The sequence below is a fragment of the Cynocephalus volans genome, chromosome 13, assembly GCF_027409185.1.
Source record: "Cynocephalus volans isolate mCynVol1 chromosome 13, mCynVol1.pri, whole genome shotgun sequence".
Taxonomy (NCBI): Eukaryota; Metazoa; Chordata; class Mammalia; order Dermoptera; family Cynocephalidae; genus Cynocephalus; species Cynocephalus volans.
Window position 1 is genome coordinate 98442314 of NC_084472.1, and position 16649 is coordinate 98458962.

The following is a 16649-nucleotide window of genomic DNA, read 5'->3' on the forward strand; positions in this document are numbered from 1 at the left end:
TGGGGGTTTACTGTGAATATATTACTGAAAATAAGCAATTTAGTAGTAAATAAGCAGAGGTCAAATATCACCGTGACTATTTCTTTGTAACAATAATACCTACTCACAATAATTTAAATACCTAATAATTTAAATAATTTAAATACAATGAAAACTCATTATTTTTTAATGTTTCATGAAAAAGAAAATTTCTACTTTAAATGAACAGTTGAAAAATGTTTTTTTCCCAACCTTTATCCATAGTCAAAACACGGATTCATTGAGGTATGATGTAGGGCCTTAGTCAAGGACCTTATGCTTGCAAGAAACTGAGCTACAACCCAGTGGCTACCTGGTCTCTCATCTGTCTTTATCTCCTCATTTGACCCCAGATGACTCAATATGACCCCTTGCTTCAATACCACACCACACCTGCTCCTCCTCAGTACTCCCCATCTCCCTTCCCCCAACACCCAGTTTGTCTTTTTTTTTTAAATCTTACTTTATATTTCTAATATCCAGAACTAAGTTAGTGGAGTGTCTGAAAGACTGTTGGTCAGACAATGGCTTGGCTGGCCTTGAAACCCAGGGTATATCCCCGATCAGTCAGCCACAGTAGGAAAAGAAGGAGATCTTGTCATGCCCTGTGCAGAACTGCACAGCTAGGGCTATGATAAAGAATGTTCTTTAGAAGGTGCTGAGGAGCCAGCCACAAAATATTTGCATTACTCAGGGCAAATTAGTGTGTAGTTTGGATGAATGAGTAGATGTGGCGAAGAGTCACATTTGGCCTTTAAATTCTTTATTTGCAAATAGAAATATGTGTTGGTCAAACCACTTCTGTCCTCTGTCTTGCCCATCTGATGACTCATCAGTCCTCTCTCTGCTTGGAGACCAATTTGTCTCTCCACATCATTGTCTCGGGAACAACTGTCTGCCCATCCCTATGTCTATCATAAACTCTGGTTCCTTCCTAAACAGATTCATGCCCCTGACTCTTCATTTTTCTAGCCCTGAGGCCCCCCTCCAAAATTCACCTTGCAATGCTTTATCTTAAAATCTTTTCCTAGTCATGGGAGATATTATAGTTCTCGAAGTGGTTTCTGATTAATAGCATTTATACAGGACATTAATAGTCCTTATGCCATAAAGGATTAAATTTACCAATAAGTTTGGAAATTGCTAGCTTAATCACAGTTAAACTTTTTTAAATGCTATGCAACTTTGCAGAGCTTTTAATAATCCTATATCTATTCTGTGTCTCTAAAAGGGATACATGATTTCCAATTTATTTGGTCATAGAACTTTTTTATGACATATCTAATTGGTCTGTTATTCTAGAAGATACACTTCGAGACATACTAAGTGTATTAGAGTAATATAAACTACTCTAAGAATTAAACCTCACAATTTGAGAGGTTTAACAGCAAAGTTTATTTCTCAGCCATTTAAGAGTCCTATGGATGTTTTCTTGTTTAGTAAGTGGCTTTCTTCCATATGGTAAATCAGAACACAGGAGCTTTTCACCTTGTTACTCAGTCATCCATTAGGTTCTCAGTCTTTTACTTACAATTAATTACACGAGGGTGGGGGTGGTAAAGACGGCATATATGCTTCTCAAAAATCCTAAATTGGCATATTCATTTCTGCTTATATTTGATAGTGAGAACTAGTCACAGAACCATATTTTGATGCAAGAGAAAGTGTGGGGAGAATATAGTCTCTGGGTATTCGTTTCCGAGGCAGGTGGGGGGACAACGTTTTGGTGGAGAACTACCCATTTCTACTGCACTGAGTTAAAGAGGTTTCTTATCCTACTAGATAGCTTATAGTGGAGAATAAAGGAGGAAAAGGGAATTGTAGAAGAGTGCTAAATCTAGCAGAGACAGTTCCAGGCAATCCATTTTGGTGATGTAAATATTTTTTTTTTCTGTTAGGACTTGATCATGCATACATTTCCTACTGTTAACATATTAATATGCCAAATGTTAAAATAGAGATTATGAACTAATGTGAAATCTACCCACAATTTACAATGTTGTGTCTATGCCAAATGCATTCTTTTATAAATTTAAAAGAATATTGATAATTATTATCAATTTGGAAGTTTTATTTATTTTCCTAATCTTGTTAAGAATTAACCCATTAATTAAAACTAATCAAACCCTGTGAGTGCATAAAGCTAAAGAGCTGTTAGAACTTCTGTGCAGCTAAAGGAAGTATGTTTAGTGTCTTACTTAAAGTGTGGTTAGTATCTTATGTGTTAAATTAATCTTACTATTTAATCTAAAATAGCTTAAATTTTATTTTGTTTTACTTGTGTAATGTATTTGATATCATGTTTTATACTGAAATAAATGACAGATTTATTTCTTACATGCATTTGACATACATGTAACTATTCTTAAAAAATTTCTCACAAAATGAATTCTATAACTCTATGACTTAAAATAGTGAATGTATTCACCTACCCAGTCAGTCTTCTTAATATCCTAATTCTCATTTATATGCAGTCCTTTTCATTCATTTTTTATCTCAGAATTTTATTAAATTACCCAATTCAAAGTGAAAGAGTACAAATTCAGTGAAATACCTTTCTTTCCTTAGAAACTTGACACTTATTTTTGAATCAATTTAGTTTTTTTAAACTCAAAGATATTAAAATACTATAGTGAAAATTTTTAATTAATAGATTTTATTTCTTGAACAGTTTTAGGTTTACAAAAAAGTGAGCAGAAAGTACAAATATTTCCATATACCCTCACACCCCTCCCCCAGGTTCCCCTTATTATTAACATCTTGTAACATGGCACTTTGTTACACTTCAGGAGCCAATATTAGTAACTAATAGTTAACGAAAGCCCAAATTTGCATCAGAGTTTACTCTTTGTGTTGTACATTCTATGCATTTTGATAAATATACAATGATATGTATCCACCATTATAGTATCATGCAGAATAATTCCATTGCCCTAAAAATCCCCTGTGTTCTACCTCTTCATCCCTTTCTCACTCCCCTGAATGATTGGAAACTACTGATCCTGTTACTGTCTCCATGATTTTGCCTTTTCCACAATGTCATATAGTTGAAATATTGCAATAGGTAGCCTTTTCTTGTTGGCTTCTTCCTACAGTAGAATTTTTTATGTCACTATCCAACAATATTCAGGATAAAGCAGTTGAGTTTTTAGTATACCTCAAAAAAATACCTGAAATGGATAATCATACAGATTTTTGTTGTTGGTGGTGGTGGGGTTTTTTGGGGGGAGGTTGCTTTTTTGTTGTTGCTTTTTTTTTTTTTTTCGGTGGTTGGCTGGTAGGAGGGAGATCCGAACCCTCAACCTTGGTGTTTCAGATGTTTATTTATACTTTAAATGGCCAAACATATTTTTGAAGTGTTTTCATCAAGCAAATAAAAGACCTCTTTGGCTAACACAGGTGAAAAAAATGTTTTCTACTTTCCAGCCAAATATTCATATAAGTAAAATAAAGCCAAGATTAGATAGAATGGTGATGGATGATTAATAAGAGGTAAAGGGCAGGAGGGAGAGTAGAATTATCATTTGGAAAATAGCAGTGCCATTCTGTTCTGCTTGACCCTAAAAAGCAGATTCTGGAGCCATAGGATATTAAACTAGGAAAGGACACAGGTGGCCATCTACTGCTATTTCCTAATTAATAAGTCAAAGAATTTAGGGTTCAGAGAGATTTGATCCATTTGCACACTAGGAAGTAGTAGAATTTGGTCTGGAATCCAAGTTTACTGAAGCTGCAATAACTATTTTTGTTCCACTGAAGCCAATGAGATTAAACTTTGGAATATCCAGTAGTTTAGCCTAAGCTAGGGTTGAACCTTTTTCTCTTTCCTAAGAAGCCCTTAGGAACAGAGCAATGGAATTCAAACTCGTGGAAAATCTGGGAAAGAAGTTTTGGATAGCACTAGGCTTAACTCACATCATCAAACAGAGCTTCTGGACTCAAGAGAGATGAGTAAAACCTTTCCTCAGACAGAAAATGATACATGTAGAGATTGTGTGTTTTTTTTCGTTACATTTTTCTGCATAACCTATACTCTCACATTTCTTTGCCATTTGTATGAAACATTTACATACCTTTTTCTAGGTGTTTTCCTAGGTTTAGAATTCTGGGTCAGAGAATATATGTGTAACCCAAAATTCAGTATAAATAGATCTGCCAACAGTTTTCCAAAGTGACTGTACAAATAACACCTTCCTGCTAGCAGCATACGAAAGTTCTAGGTACTTCATATACTTACCAGCAATTGGTACGGCCATTCTTTACAAATTTTCCAGCTCTAACTGATGACTCATGGTTTAATTAGCCTGTCTGTGATGAGTAGTGAGGTTAAGCACCATTACAGAAATTGATGGCCGTTTTGATATCATCTTCTGTGAAGTTCCTGTTCAGTTTGTTTGCCCATTTTCCTATTGTATTGGCTGTCTGACTGTTTCAACGTAATTCATAATAAATTCTGGTTATGTGGATGTGTGTGTGTGTGTGTGCGCACACATGTGTGTTTACTTGTACTTTCATTTTGCCAGTGTGCATAGCTAGAAGTGAAATTACTGTCAAAAATTTTTCGTAAATTCGTTGCATCATATTATACTCCCACCAGCAATGTATGAGTTACAACTGCTTGACAATCTCTCCTAAATTTGACATTACTAACTTTTATTTTTTGTAGTTTTAGTGATACTGATGGATTTGTATTGGTAATTCATTGTGGTTTTGATTTTCATTTCTAGTTGTTCTCATGTATAAAAACACAATCAGCTATTTCATCCAGCAATTTAACTGAAGTCACTATATTAATTCCAAAAATTTATCTGTTCATTTCTTGGATTTTCTACATGTACAATCACATCATCTCCAGATTGCAAATTTTATGTCTTCTTTTCTAAATTGTTTGAACTCTCTCTTTTTTGCTTTCCCTTTTGCCTTGGCTAGGGCTCTACTTTTGCTTTGTTATACACTGTAGATTGGAAGTTATTTTCTTTCATGAGGTTAAAATATTATTTCTCCGTATTCTGATTTTTATAATTTCTTTTGAAAAGTTAGCTATCAGTCTTATTGTTGCTACTTTGTAGTTAATATCCTTTTCTCCATGCTGATTTGAAGACTGTCTCCTTCTTTTTGATTTTCATTAGTTTTACCACCCCGTGTCTAGTGTAGCTTTCTTTGTAATTTCCCTGGTTTGAGTTTGGTAAATTCATCATCAATTATTCTTCAATTAAAGTAGCTTAGGTGTTTTCCTTATGGTCTACTTGTCTGCTCTGCTCTTTTCAGTTGTTTGGCTTCAATCTGCATATTTGCTACTGACCTCTTTATTCACTTTATTGGGTCTCTCTATTCTCAATCTCCTGTTATGTCTATCTATTATGTTTTTAATATTGATTATTGAATTGTTTCATTTTGGAATTTCCACTTAATTCTTTTTTTGTGGATTGCAGTTCCTTGATGACATTTTCTATGCTGCCATATATTTTCTTGAATACATGAGTCATAATTATTTTGGATATACATATGAACTCTCAAACAAATGGATCACCTGTTGTTTGTTCACATTGTTTTTCCCGCCTTTGGTACTAATTCTTGGCATGATTGGTATTTTCAAATGAATTCTAGAGTTAGTTTCTGAAAAAGAGTAGAGGCTCTAGATGATGTTATCTTTGTAGAAAATTTACCCTCTGATCGCTACTCAATAAAATCAAGGTTGGAGATGACTTGACACTGGTATTCATATATTGTGAATCTCCCCTGACTCTAGATTATTACCTCTCTTTGATATAACCCTTTATAATTCCCAAATGAACATTGCAGTGTTTGCTAGGGTCCCCTTTCCTTAGCAAGTAACTAAAGTCTAATGTGTGGTCTCCAGCAGTGTGCAATTACTGAAAGTTTCCCTGAAGTTCTCAGATATTCTTAGAGCCTTCTTAGCCTCTGTCTGGGAAGCTAAATAGCCAGCAAATGACTTGTGGAAAATTCTGTGCAAAACCGAAGGTTTATCTCCCTTTTCTCCAGGATCTTAGTTCCTCAATTCCTGACTGCCTTGCTAGCCTAAAATTTACTCCCCTGGATCGTGAGATTACAGAAACCCTTGCTGCTTTCTCCCCCTCTGACACACTCTCTGCCAGCTGTTAGCTTCAGAATTTTGTCCTGAAGTGTTAAAGTTGATCAGTGCTTTGAGAGAAAAACAAATGAACAAGAAGCTGAAACACAGGTATCTCTTCTTTTCAACATCTTGGTCCATCAAATCTAGCCACCTCAAAAGTATGTTACCCCACTTCACACCTAATAAGATGGCTATTATTAAAAAACAAACAAACAAACAAAAGATAACAAATGTTAGCAAGGAGGTAGAGAATTGGAACTCATGTGCATTGCTGGTAGAGATGGGTACAGCCACTGAAAAACAGTATGCAGTTACTCAAAATATTAAATGCAAAATTACCATGTTATACCATACAGCAAATCTGCTTTTGGGTATATTCCCCAAGGAATTGAAAACAGAGTCTTGAAGAGATATTTCTACCCTTATATTCAGACAACATTATTCACAGTAGTCAAAAGGTGCATGCAGCCTAAATGTTCACTTATGAATAAATGGGTACACAAAATGTGGTACATATATACAATGGAATATTACTTAGCTTTTAAAAGGAAAAAAATTATAATGCACGCTACTACATGGATGAACCCTGAAGACATTATGATAAGTAAAATAAGCCAGTCACATAAGGACAGATATTGTATCGTTATACCTATCTGAGGCACCTAGACTAATCACATTCATAGAGTCAGAAAGAAGTATGGTTACCAGGGGCTGAAGGGAGAGGGCATTGAAGAGCTGTTATTTACTGGGTACAGAGTTTCAGTTGAAGAAAATGAAAATTTTGGGAGATGGATAGTGTTTTGATGATTGCACAACAATGTGAATGTACTTAATGCCATTGAACTGTATGATTAAAAATGGCTAAAATGATCGATTTTATGTTGTGTATATTTTACCACAGTAAGAAAGCACGTTACCTTCAAAGATAATTGGATTTGCACTTCATTATTTTGTCCTGGTTATTGTCAGCAAGTGCATCAGTCTGCTATGAGCTTCTGTGTCATAAGTAGTCCAGTTTTGAATACCTAAAAGCTCATTTTTTTTAAACCTCAGCTGATGTTTATCACATACTTACAAATACTTGTGCTTGTATATACAAGTCACTTTGATAAATGCTGGAGATACTAAGAAAAAGAAGACATAATCTTTTCCTTCAGTGAAATCAGACCACAAGGAGAGAGTGTCCAGTAGACAATGAACTGCAATGCATTGTAATAAATTCATGAAAGCGAGAAGAATAGTCTGTTATGGAAGAAAAGAAGAAGGAATAGAATACATTATGGGAATGTTTGTGAAACATTAAAACTATTAATGTAGTTGCATCATAACTTACCAGAGTATGGTTCAGGATATGAAAAGCATTTGGGGCTAAGTTTATCCTTAGATACTGACAAAATAAAATTTGTTTTATAAGAGGATAAGAGTGTCAAAAATATGAAAAAAGATTTTAATTGGATATATTAATAACAATGAAAGCAGTTGGGAAACTGATATCATAACATATAGGCTGGAAATGGGGGAGAGAGCTGAATTAAAATACTAGCAATGAAGATAAAGGGGGACAGAACTAACCATATCCCCAGTAGATTTTACTTTATTTTTAACTTCAGATGCAGAACATTGAAGTGATTATACCTGTCAATTTACAGAACTTTATCATTATTGTATCATTGATAGCTCCAATGTCCCTTTCTCACTCTTTACTATTAACTTTATATAATTTTTTATTCATTGATTTGTTCTTTCATTGTTTTATTTTTATTTCCACTTCCATTATTAATATTTGCCCTTTCCTTACAGTAAATTATTCTGTTCTTTTTAATGATCGTTTTATTCCTACTTGTTCTTGCAAATATATTTTCTGTTCTAAGCACACATTTTTAGTTTAAATAAATATTATTCTTTTTCTTGTTTTTTTTTTTTTATTTTCCAAGTACTGGGGTTTTTTGTTTTATTTATTTTATTTTTTAAATTCCATCCCTTGTGCTAGTTATGCATCTTCTCCTTTGCTTCACATGGCTGCAGGTTATTTCACGGTGTTTATGCATGAAGGAGCTCACAGCTGCAGGCTACTCACTCACAGTTTTTCCATTAAGCGGGGCAATAAGTCCTTCATTTAGTGGCTCTCTGCACAGCACATTCTAGTGTGTACCAGAAGCAATGCCAGAATGAAAACAAGTAGAGCAACTGAAGACAAGTGGATGGGACGTGGTGACTGATCCATTGTGAGAAGCAGAACTGAGAAGTCCAGGGTGAGATACAGGTTTCTGTTAAGTAAATATGATAACAATTTCTTGAGATAAGGAGCACACATAAGAAACAGCTCAAGTCGAGAGATGATCACATTTATTTGGTGTATGCTTGGTTTGGGAGGCCAGTGACAGTCCAGGAAATAGTAGGAAGTAAGCAATGGAATGCCTTTGTCTAGAATTCAAAAGATAAATCTGGGTTGCAAAAACCTGCTTGTAAAAATTAATTCTGGAATCAATGATGAGCAAAAAGATGTGGTAGCTTTCTGCAACAAGCTTATAACCTGATTGCAGGTATAATCAAAGGCAAACACAAGAATAATACAAACTGGCACAAACTCTAGTAAGACTCCAGTAAGGAGAGAGTAAGCAGTATATGCAATGGTCCTGTGGCAGGAGCTTGATTTAGCTAAAAGAATGTTAGCCATGGAAGTAGGCGAGTTTACCAAGAAGGAGCATGAATATGTAGACAAGGTAATCTGTTAGAATGGACTCGAGTCTTCTCATACTAAACCAGGAAGCAGTTTAAGCAAAGAGAGAGAGAAAAGAGAAGAGAAGAGAGGGAGGGAATTTGTGAACCAACAGTCACAGTAACACGTTGAACTTTTAGAAAACTAGAGGTTGACAAGGGAAGGGGAGGGGGTGTAGGAGGGGGGCTAATGAGGAAATGGTCAATGGAAACCAAGACCAATTGAGTGTTGTCATGATGAATAAGCTAACTATATTGATCTGACCATCACACATTGTACACAATTATTGAAAATCAGTGTTGTACCCTGCATGTATGTATAATAAAAAAAAAAAGAAAAGAAAAAAGAGATTATGAAACTAAAGGAAATGTTGGAAAAAAACATCTGGGAAGGCAAGTCATGCACCTGGGTGACAGGAACAAGAAACAGGGACATGTTTGCCAACAGGACTTAGCCTCCTTCCTTATCCTTCTCTGCCCTCTCTTAGTCTAGGCTTATTCTTTCTTACTCAAACTGGCTTTCTCTGCGTAATTCAAAGTATGACCACAGTTAGCTCCCAAGATTTATATCTGAAGAGCAATCATTTCATTGGTTATTGTTCTTAATTCAAGAAATACGAGTAAAAGTATCTGATTGGCCTGGCTTGGGTTTAGTTAGTGACCCTAGCTTGGATCATCTGTGGTAAACATGTCAGAACCAGGTTTAAAAAATGGCAGTTTCTGTGAGGACCACATTGATGAAGAGAGGTTGGAGAAGGGAGCAGGAGGCAATTCCTGCAAGAAGGAATCTGTTGCAGGTGAAGTCATCTGTCGTATTTGATACAGAAACAAACCAACCTTAGGAAGGGATTTTATGTTGCCATTTGGAAATATAGTAAAGTATCATAAATAAAATGTAGAAAAAATAAATGTGTGTTAAATATTTTCTAAATGAATGGTTACCAGTATCTGTAATGGAAGTTATCATGTTTAAGGAGTGATGCTACACTACCTGTTTTAGAAAAAAAAATCCGTTCTCAAATGTCAAGGGTTATAGAGAAGGAAATCTATAGTTTCCTATATTGAGAAACTATATCGAGAAATATGGTTCCTTATATTGAGATCCTATGTTGAGAAGGATCTCAGACATTAAAAGCCCAAGTGATTTCTTTAGTCTAAGAGGCCAAGTGCTAAACTTTTATAAACTCAATACAGCACGTGCCAAATAGGCATGGAGATTAGAAGGTCTGTGAACCATAAAGTAACTCAGCATCAGAAAACATTAATAATCCCACTGCCCAGTCCCACAGAGAGAATCAGTTTGCTCGTCTGTGTCTTCATAAGCTTTCTGTCCTTTCTGTAATGATATTCACCTAATAGCCCCTCAGTATCACCCAGGTTATGTTTTTAAAATCTATTATTTTAAGTTCAACAACTTTATCTTACCTACTTCTGCTGTCTGATTTACCTCTTCTGCTCTGGCTGGGGAGCTTACTAGCTGCATGAAACTCACACTCATGGATTTTTTTAAATTTTCAATAAAATGAGAAAAATAATGCGTCTCTTTTACAGGGTTGTGATGTGCCATTGGATCAATATCTGCTTAAGTGCTTTGTGAAGCAAACTAATATGTTTAGTGCCATAGTTGAGGTGGAAATTAAAGATGCTGTCTTAGGAGTCTGGAAGTAATCCTTAGATAATACCTTACCATGAGGTGTACCTTTGTGGGGTTACCAAACCCTAAGATCTTATGCTTAATTTAAAGATCGAGAAATGTGATTTTGTTCAAGGCTAGAGGTGATCCTCCTTTTAGGAACTAGGCTATGCTTGTAATAACTGACAGATATCACATGCAGAAAACAGGATCACATCCGTTTCCCACATTTTACTGATATTAAGAAGTGACGTCCATGAAGGAAACCACATTTCTAGCAGTATTCAGCATATTCTTTGCAGTATTTACAGCTGGGAAGCCAAATTATAAGAGTTTGGAGTACTATAAGAAGTTTCTCAACAAACATTTGTGGAGACATGGGATTCTTTGATCACCTCTTTTTGAGCCTCCATGCTAAACAATGCATCTCCTTTTTACAGTTTAAAAAATATATGTGATTAGCCTGGTATTTCCATAGTACACTCAAAAAAACATCATTCCACCTACTCCAAAAAATTGGGAGGTGTGAGTGGAGGGCTCATTTGGACAAAATGTTTGAGGAACACTCTATTAAATAAAGGAAATGTGTTTCTTCACACTAGACTTCTCAGAGTGTTTAATATGCCAATGTGAATTATAATTCTCTGAGTGGGAATATATCATGCAATAGTTTCTTAAATTTATTTGAAAGTGGAACTCTTTTTTCACTAGCTCTATTACAACTTTGATATTCTGTTAAGCACAGTTGGGAAAGACAATTATGCTAGTAGTGAACCTGTAGGCTTTATACTCTTGTTAAAGATTAACATATGGAAGTTCTTCAGCTACCCATTTACAGATGGCAGTGCATTAATAATAATAGCATTATTATTAATCCATTACTTATTATTTTTTCTTAATTCAAATGCCTGAGACTCTTTGCAGTTGTCTCCATTTACCATCAAGAAATATATTTTTAATAGCACCCTTTGTTATTCTATAATATTCTTCCATAGCAAGTCTCTGTCTCCTCCCACAAGCACTGATCTCACTCAAGTTAAAGCAGCACAATGCTGTTACTTTCAGGCACATTTCAAGTTGCATTATAAAATTAATGTTAGACTGAGCCACACCAAAATATTTTTCCTGATAATGATTCCAAGGGATTTCCCATGGGAAACATATTTTTTTTAATCAAGAATATTAAATATAAAATTTGTATGTATTCCAGATGTACCTACAGCAACATATATATAAAATTCTCCATCCGTAACTCAGGTTTGTAGTTCTGCCATTTTTACATCAAGTTACAGGTACTTTTGGCTGGTTCCTTATTTATAGCCTCGTTGGACGTATTGAGTACATCCATTTATACTACACATAATGAATGACTGTGATTCCATCTGCCGTCTCAGACTAATATATTTTTATTTTGTTTCATCAAATTTCCTCTTGTTATTAAGCAATTATATATGTTCTATGGCCAATGATATGTGGGTAGTTAGTAAGAAGGAAATATGTACCAGAGAACTGTGTTATTAATAGAGGAAATTTTGGAAACCAAATTTATTTTATTATGCTTTTAAAAAAATCATTGACATAGCTACAACAACACCAACACAAGAGGCACAAATACAATATTTTCATATTTAATATGTGAATATATTTAAAAACTTCTTTTATAACTCCAACAATAGAGAATAGATAAATGATGAAATTTGAACAAATATTGGCAAAGAACAATTGTAATAAATCATGTTCCAGATGCTGAAAGTTATTTTATTGACAGAATTCTCTAAAACTGTTTCCATACACATTGCATTACAGGTCAAATTCTTTGGTCTATCAATTGTTATCACTGTAGAGTTTATTTTCTAATAATATGCAGGGATAAGGAAGGCCAATTAAACTGAAAATAAAATACAGGCTTCCAGCAGACAACGCAGTAAAACGTGCATGTAAAGTGACTGCCAGCTTCTGTTCTGTTTGTACTTTCTCTTAGGCTTGGGGAAAAACAGCTCATTATAAAGTATAAATCACATTGCCATAAAACAGGTGAAAAAAATAATATTCTTATGTATTTTAAAGAAAACCTCCTCTTCTTTAATTAGGCATTAAAAATTAAATGGGGGGTTTTATACATTTAGCACAAATTTAAAAATAAACAGCAAAAAGAAATTTAAATGTGATTTGTAATTTCATTTAAACAATATAATATTTTCATTTTCCTTTATTTTACTTTGTTAAAAATATTTAATTCACAAGACCTCACAGATAATTGCCACAGTCGGCCCCAATTTGTCTCTAAACTACCTCTTTCAGGCCATTTCCTCATGCAAATTGAAGGATAGCATGAATATCATTAGATCGTCAAAGTCATAAAAACAGATATATTTACCTTCCTTTCTATCCAGTTTCTTTTAAAATGTGTAATACTAGTAGTTTGAAGAAAAAAAACATTTGGTTTTAACCAGGAAATATGTCTAAAATCTATATTTAATTCTTTTGTGGCTACTGGATTGCTTTCGTTTTCTTTAAAAAGTTTTTAAATAATAAATCATACATCAAATTTTCTATGTGTTTTAATGGACACATCCATTTTTGAAGTGTTTCTTAATTCCCTGTCAACATGCTCACTACTCTGACAATTACATTTCTCTGTTAAGGAGCATCTTCAATTTGGAGGTTAGCTAATATTTAAGTGACCTCTAATAGCAAGTGGCCCAATGTCATTAAGAGCTTAGTTTGAGGACAGAGTTAACTTGGGTTAGTTCATTGCAAATTTCTGAGAGTGAATTTTAAATGTAAAGTAACTTGCTCTCAAAATTCTCTTCGTTGAAACTCATACCTATGATTTATTTTTAAATCAGTCTCTCATAACAAATTACAAAAGAGTATTGTCCAATAAAGTAAACTTCACCTTGTCTAAAAAATCAAATACGTGAAAATTATGAGAAAGATTACTTGCAGTTTTTAAAGACAAACCCTATGAATTTTGGTAACAGTGAGTTTTAAAATGATATTAATTTAATTTTCGTTTCCTTTTTTTTCAAGTAAAGAGCTGATACTACTTATCAATTCAATAGTCAAGTATTTACTGACCACCTACTTTAGAAAATCTATGGTTGGATTGTGAAAAAGGAGGGAGTGAGAACATAGATAAGATTGATCATTAATTCTTTAAGAGATAAAAAAGTTTAAACAGTAAACTAAAATTAGAATCAGAATATGATATATTTTATTAGAAATATAAATATAGTGTTTTGGAAATATGGAGTAGAGAAGTGTTATTTCTGACTAGGGTGTTAAAGACGGCATTCTTTGGGCTGGGCCTTGAATAATGGGTAAGTACATTGAAAAGAGATGGGAGCGAAGATTAGCCCAAGCAAGTAAAATGCATGAATTGGGAAATTTAGATGCAAAACATAGAGCTTTCCTGAGAAGAAACACTGGCAGTATAGTTCAGTGGAAGTATGAGGTGGGTGATGATAAGAGAACAAAAAACCTGAAAAACAAAGAATTGCATGAGACACAGAGTGCTGAAAGTCACTCTAAAAGAGATAGATGGGCCACAGTGGAAGAGAATGTTTTATAGCATTTTATCTCATTTAAATAAAACATAATTGTTTATATATTTGAAATCACATATTATGTAAAAAATATGAGAAGGAAACACTGAGCTTCGGATTGAACACTTTCCAAAGTTAAATATGCATAGTATAAGCACTATCACAACTAATTTTGAATGCTCAGTTCTTTTATTTTTAATCAAATTATGAGATCATTTTTTAAGATTAATGTTAAAACGGGGATTACATTTGCAATTGAATTTGTTTCCATTACCCTAAAATAGTCTAACAGTGACTATAGGTGTTTACATAGCAACTCCATGGAAGCCACTCAGAACACTTCCTTCTGGCTGGTGTTTGAGAATATACATGTAATATCACTGTGTGAGATTTAATCAAGAAAATCCCTCTAAGACAAAAATTTTTTTTAAAGACCCATGTCACATTATATGTTCTAATTAACAAACATGTGTGTTAGTCCTTTTGTGTTGCTTATAACAAAATACCTAGAACTGGGTAATTTATAACAAAATGAAATTTATTGCTTATAGTTTCAGAGGCTGGGAAGTCCAAAGTCCAAGGAACATGTCTGGTGAGGGTTTTCTTTGGTGGTGGCTTTACAGCAATGCAGGGGTCTCACATGGCAGAAAATGGTAGAGCAGAGAGAGCTCCTAGTGCACTCTCCTTTTTAAAGCCTTCAGAGCCACGCCCATGACCACCATTTTTAATCCATTCACTAGGCACAGTCCTCAGAATCTAATCACCTCTTCAAGGCCCCACCTTTCAATTACTGTAATAGGATTTTCCACCCTCCACAGTTACAGTGGGAATTAAGCTTCTAATGTGTAGACTTTGGGGGATACATTCAATCAACCCACAGTAACTTGGCTTACTGAACTCCAGAGAATTCTGTTTCTACAGAATTAGGGTGCTTAAGGTATTCTTTAGGTCTCATCCTGTCTGAAAATGCTCTCACTTTGAAGATCTCAAAATCCAATATTCCATTTTTTTGACAATAAACACATTTTAACATTTCTCATTTTTCTTAATTGCTATTGAAAATCATTAATTTATCATCATTTTGCATTTATTTGATTCTGTGCTATTTGGGCAGTCCAACACTGTTGTTCTTTACTTGTTAACACCCAAAGAGAAAAATAGTGGTCAACCTTTTGAGGGACATCGCTTTTTGCTACTTTAGAATACCATGTTCTTAAAACTCTCTGCCATTCCTGTTTAGCAAATCCTCACTTTTGAGTCTCTCTCACTGTTAATCCTGCCTGTTTCTGTTCCTAGATACATATGTTACAAAACCACACTAATTAGAGCAAGTAAACAGGTGATCATGTAATTTAGTGTCTAAATCAGAGACACTTTTATTTTTAAAAGTGAAAGAGGATACTATGAAACTGGTATAAACCATTTTTATCTCAGAGAAACCAGGGTGTGTCATTATCCTAACAAAAATATGTGTGTTTTCTCATCAGAATGTTTTAAGTTCTGCTTGAAATTGCTCATTCATTCATTTCTTTTTCTTTTCTTTTTTTTTTCTTCTTCTTCTTTTTTTTTTTTTTTGGTTGTTCCTTATAAGGCATTTCCCGTGTTAGCTTTGAGCCTCTTCATGTGCCTTCAGAAACGAAATCCTTCACTCCAATCCCAAATTTAATTCAACTGGAATCCATTACATTCTCCTTCTATGGGAAGATTGAGACCTCAGCACCTGCAAATGTCCCTCTTGTGTAGTAGTCATTTTCCTTTAGCTTGACTTTAAACAAAATTTAAAAGTGCTTCAATTCCTAGTCTTCAACATTCCATCTATTCTTTCTTTCTCCAAAACTTTTTTATATCAATTTTTTTCTATTTCTAATACTCTCTTGTTATACTATCTCATTGTTTTTTTTTTAGGGGGTGAGGCTGTAGAGGGTGGCCCCATCATATTCTCTGGGATTTCCTCTTACACTGATCACAACTTACCTGAATGTATGAATACCTCTTCCCAGCCCTCAGACCTAGTCATCTTCCATAAATTTCTCCTTGGTTTTATATATGTCTTTCTACATGGGGTTTGTTTATCCACCATGATGGATTCAAGTATGCCTTATGCAAGTGTCACTCCCCTACCCCTTCACACAGATGTGCTGGTTGATGGATAAATATCTGAATTTTGCAATTATATCTCAATGTTAGAAAGTCAAAGCTGAATTTGCTTTTGGCATTGAGCCTACAAATTTCACTATTCGAGTTTAAAAATACACATTTCCTTATGGACTCATAGTCGTGAAACCTTGGATTAATCTTAAATGCTCCTCTTTTCAGTGTCTCCAGATAAAATTAGTCACCAAGTCTGCAAGCCGTTCTTCCACCACTCCTCACACTAACCACCAAGTTGTGCGTTATTACTGATACTCTGTCATTAGCCCTGCTCAGTGCTCCTGCCAGATTAATCCTCTTGAAGCTTAACTTGAATCATTTGAAGCCATTGAGCTATTTAAAAACTTTTTATGTTTCTTTTTTATTTGCTTTTCTCTCCCAGTATTCCAAAGCAGGACACCACACGTTAGCCAGATGGGACAGATGGCATGCTATTTCCTAAATGTTACCAGCATGTTCATCTGGTCATCCTCCGTGGACCTCCCTG

General features: G+C 34.5%; 1 protein-coding gene across 2 annotated transcripts in view; it reads left to right on the top strand.

Moving 5' to 3' along the window:
• The window catches only part of SGCZ (sarcoglycan zeta), a 477366-nt gene that overhangs the window by 231330 nt on the left and 229387 nt on the right, over positions 1-16649 (top strand). The window lies entirely within an intron of this gene.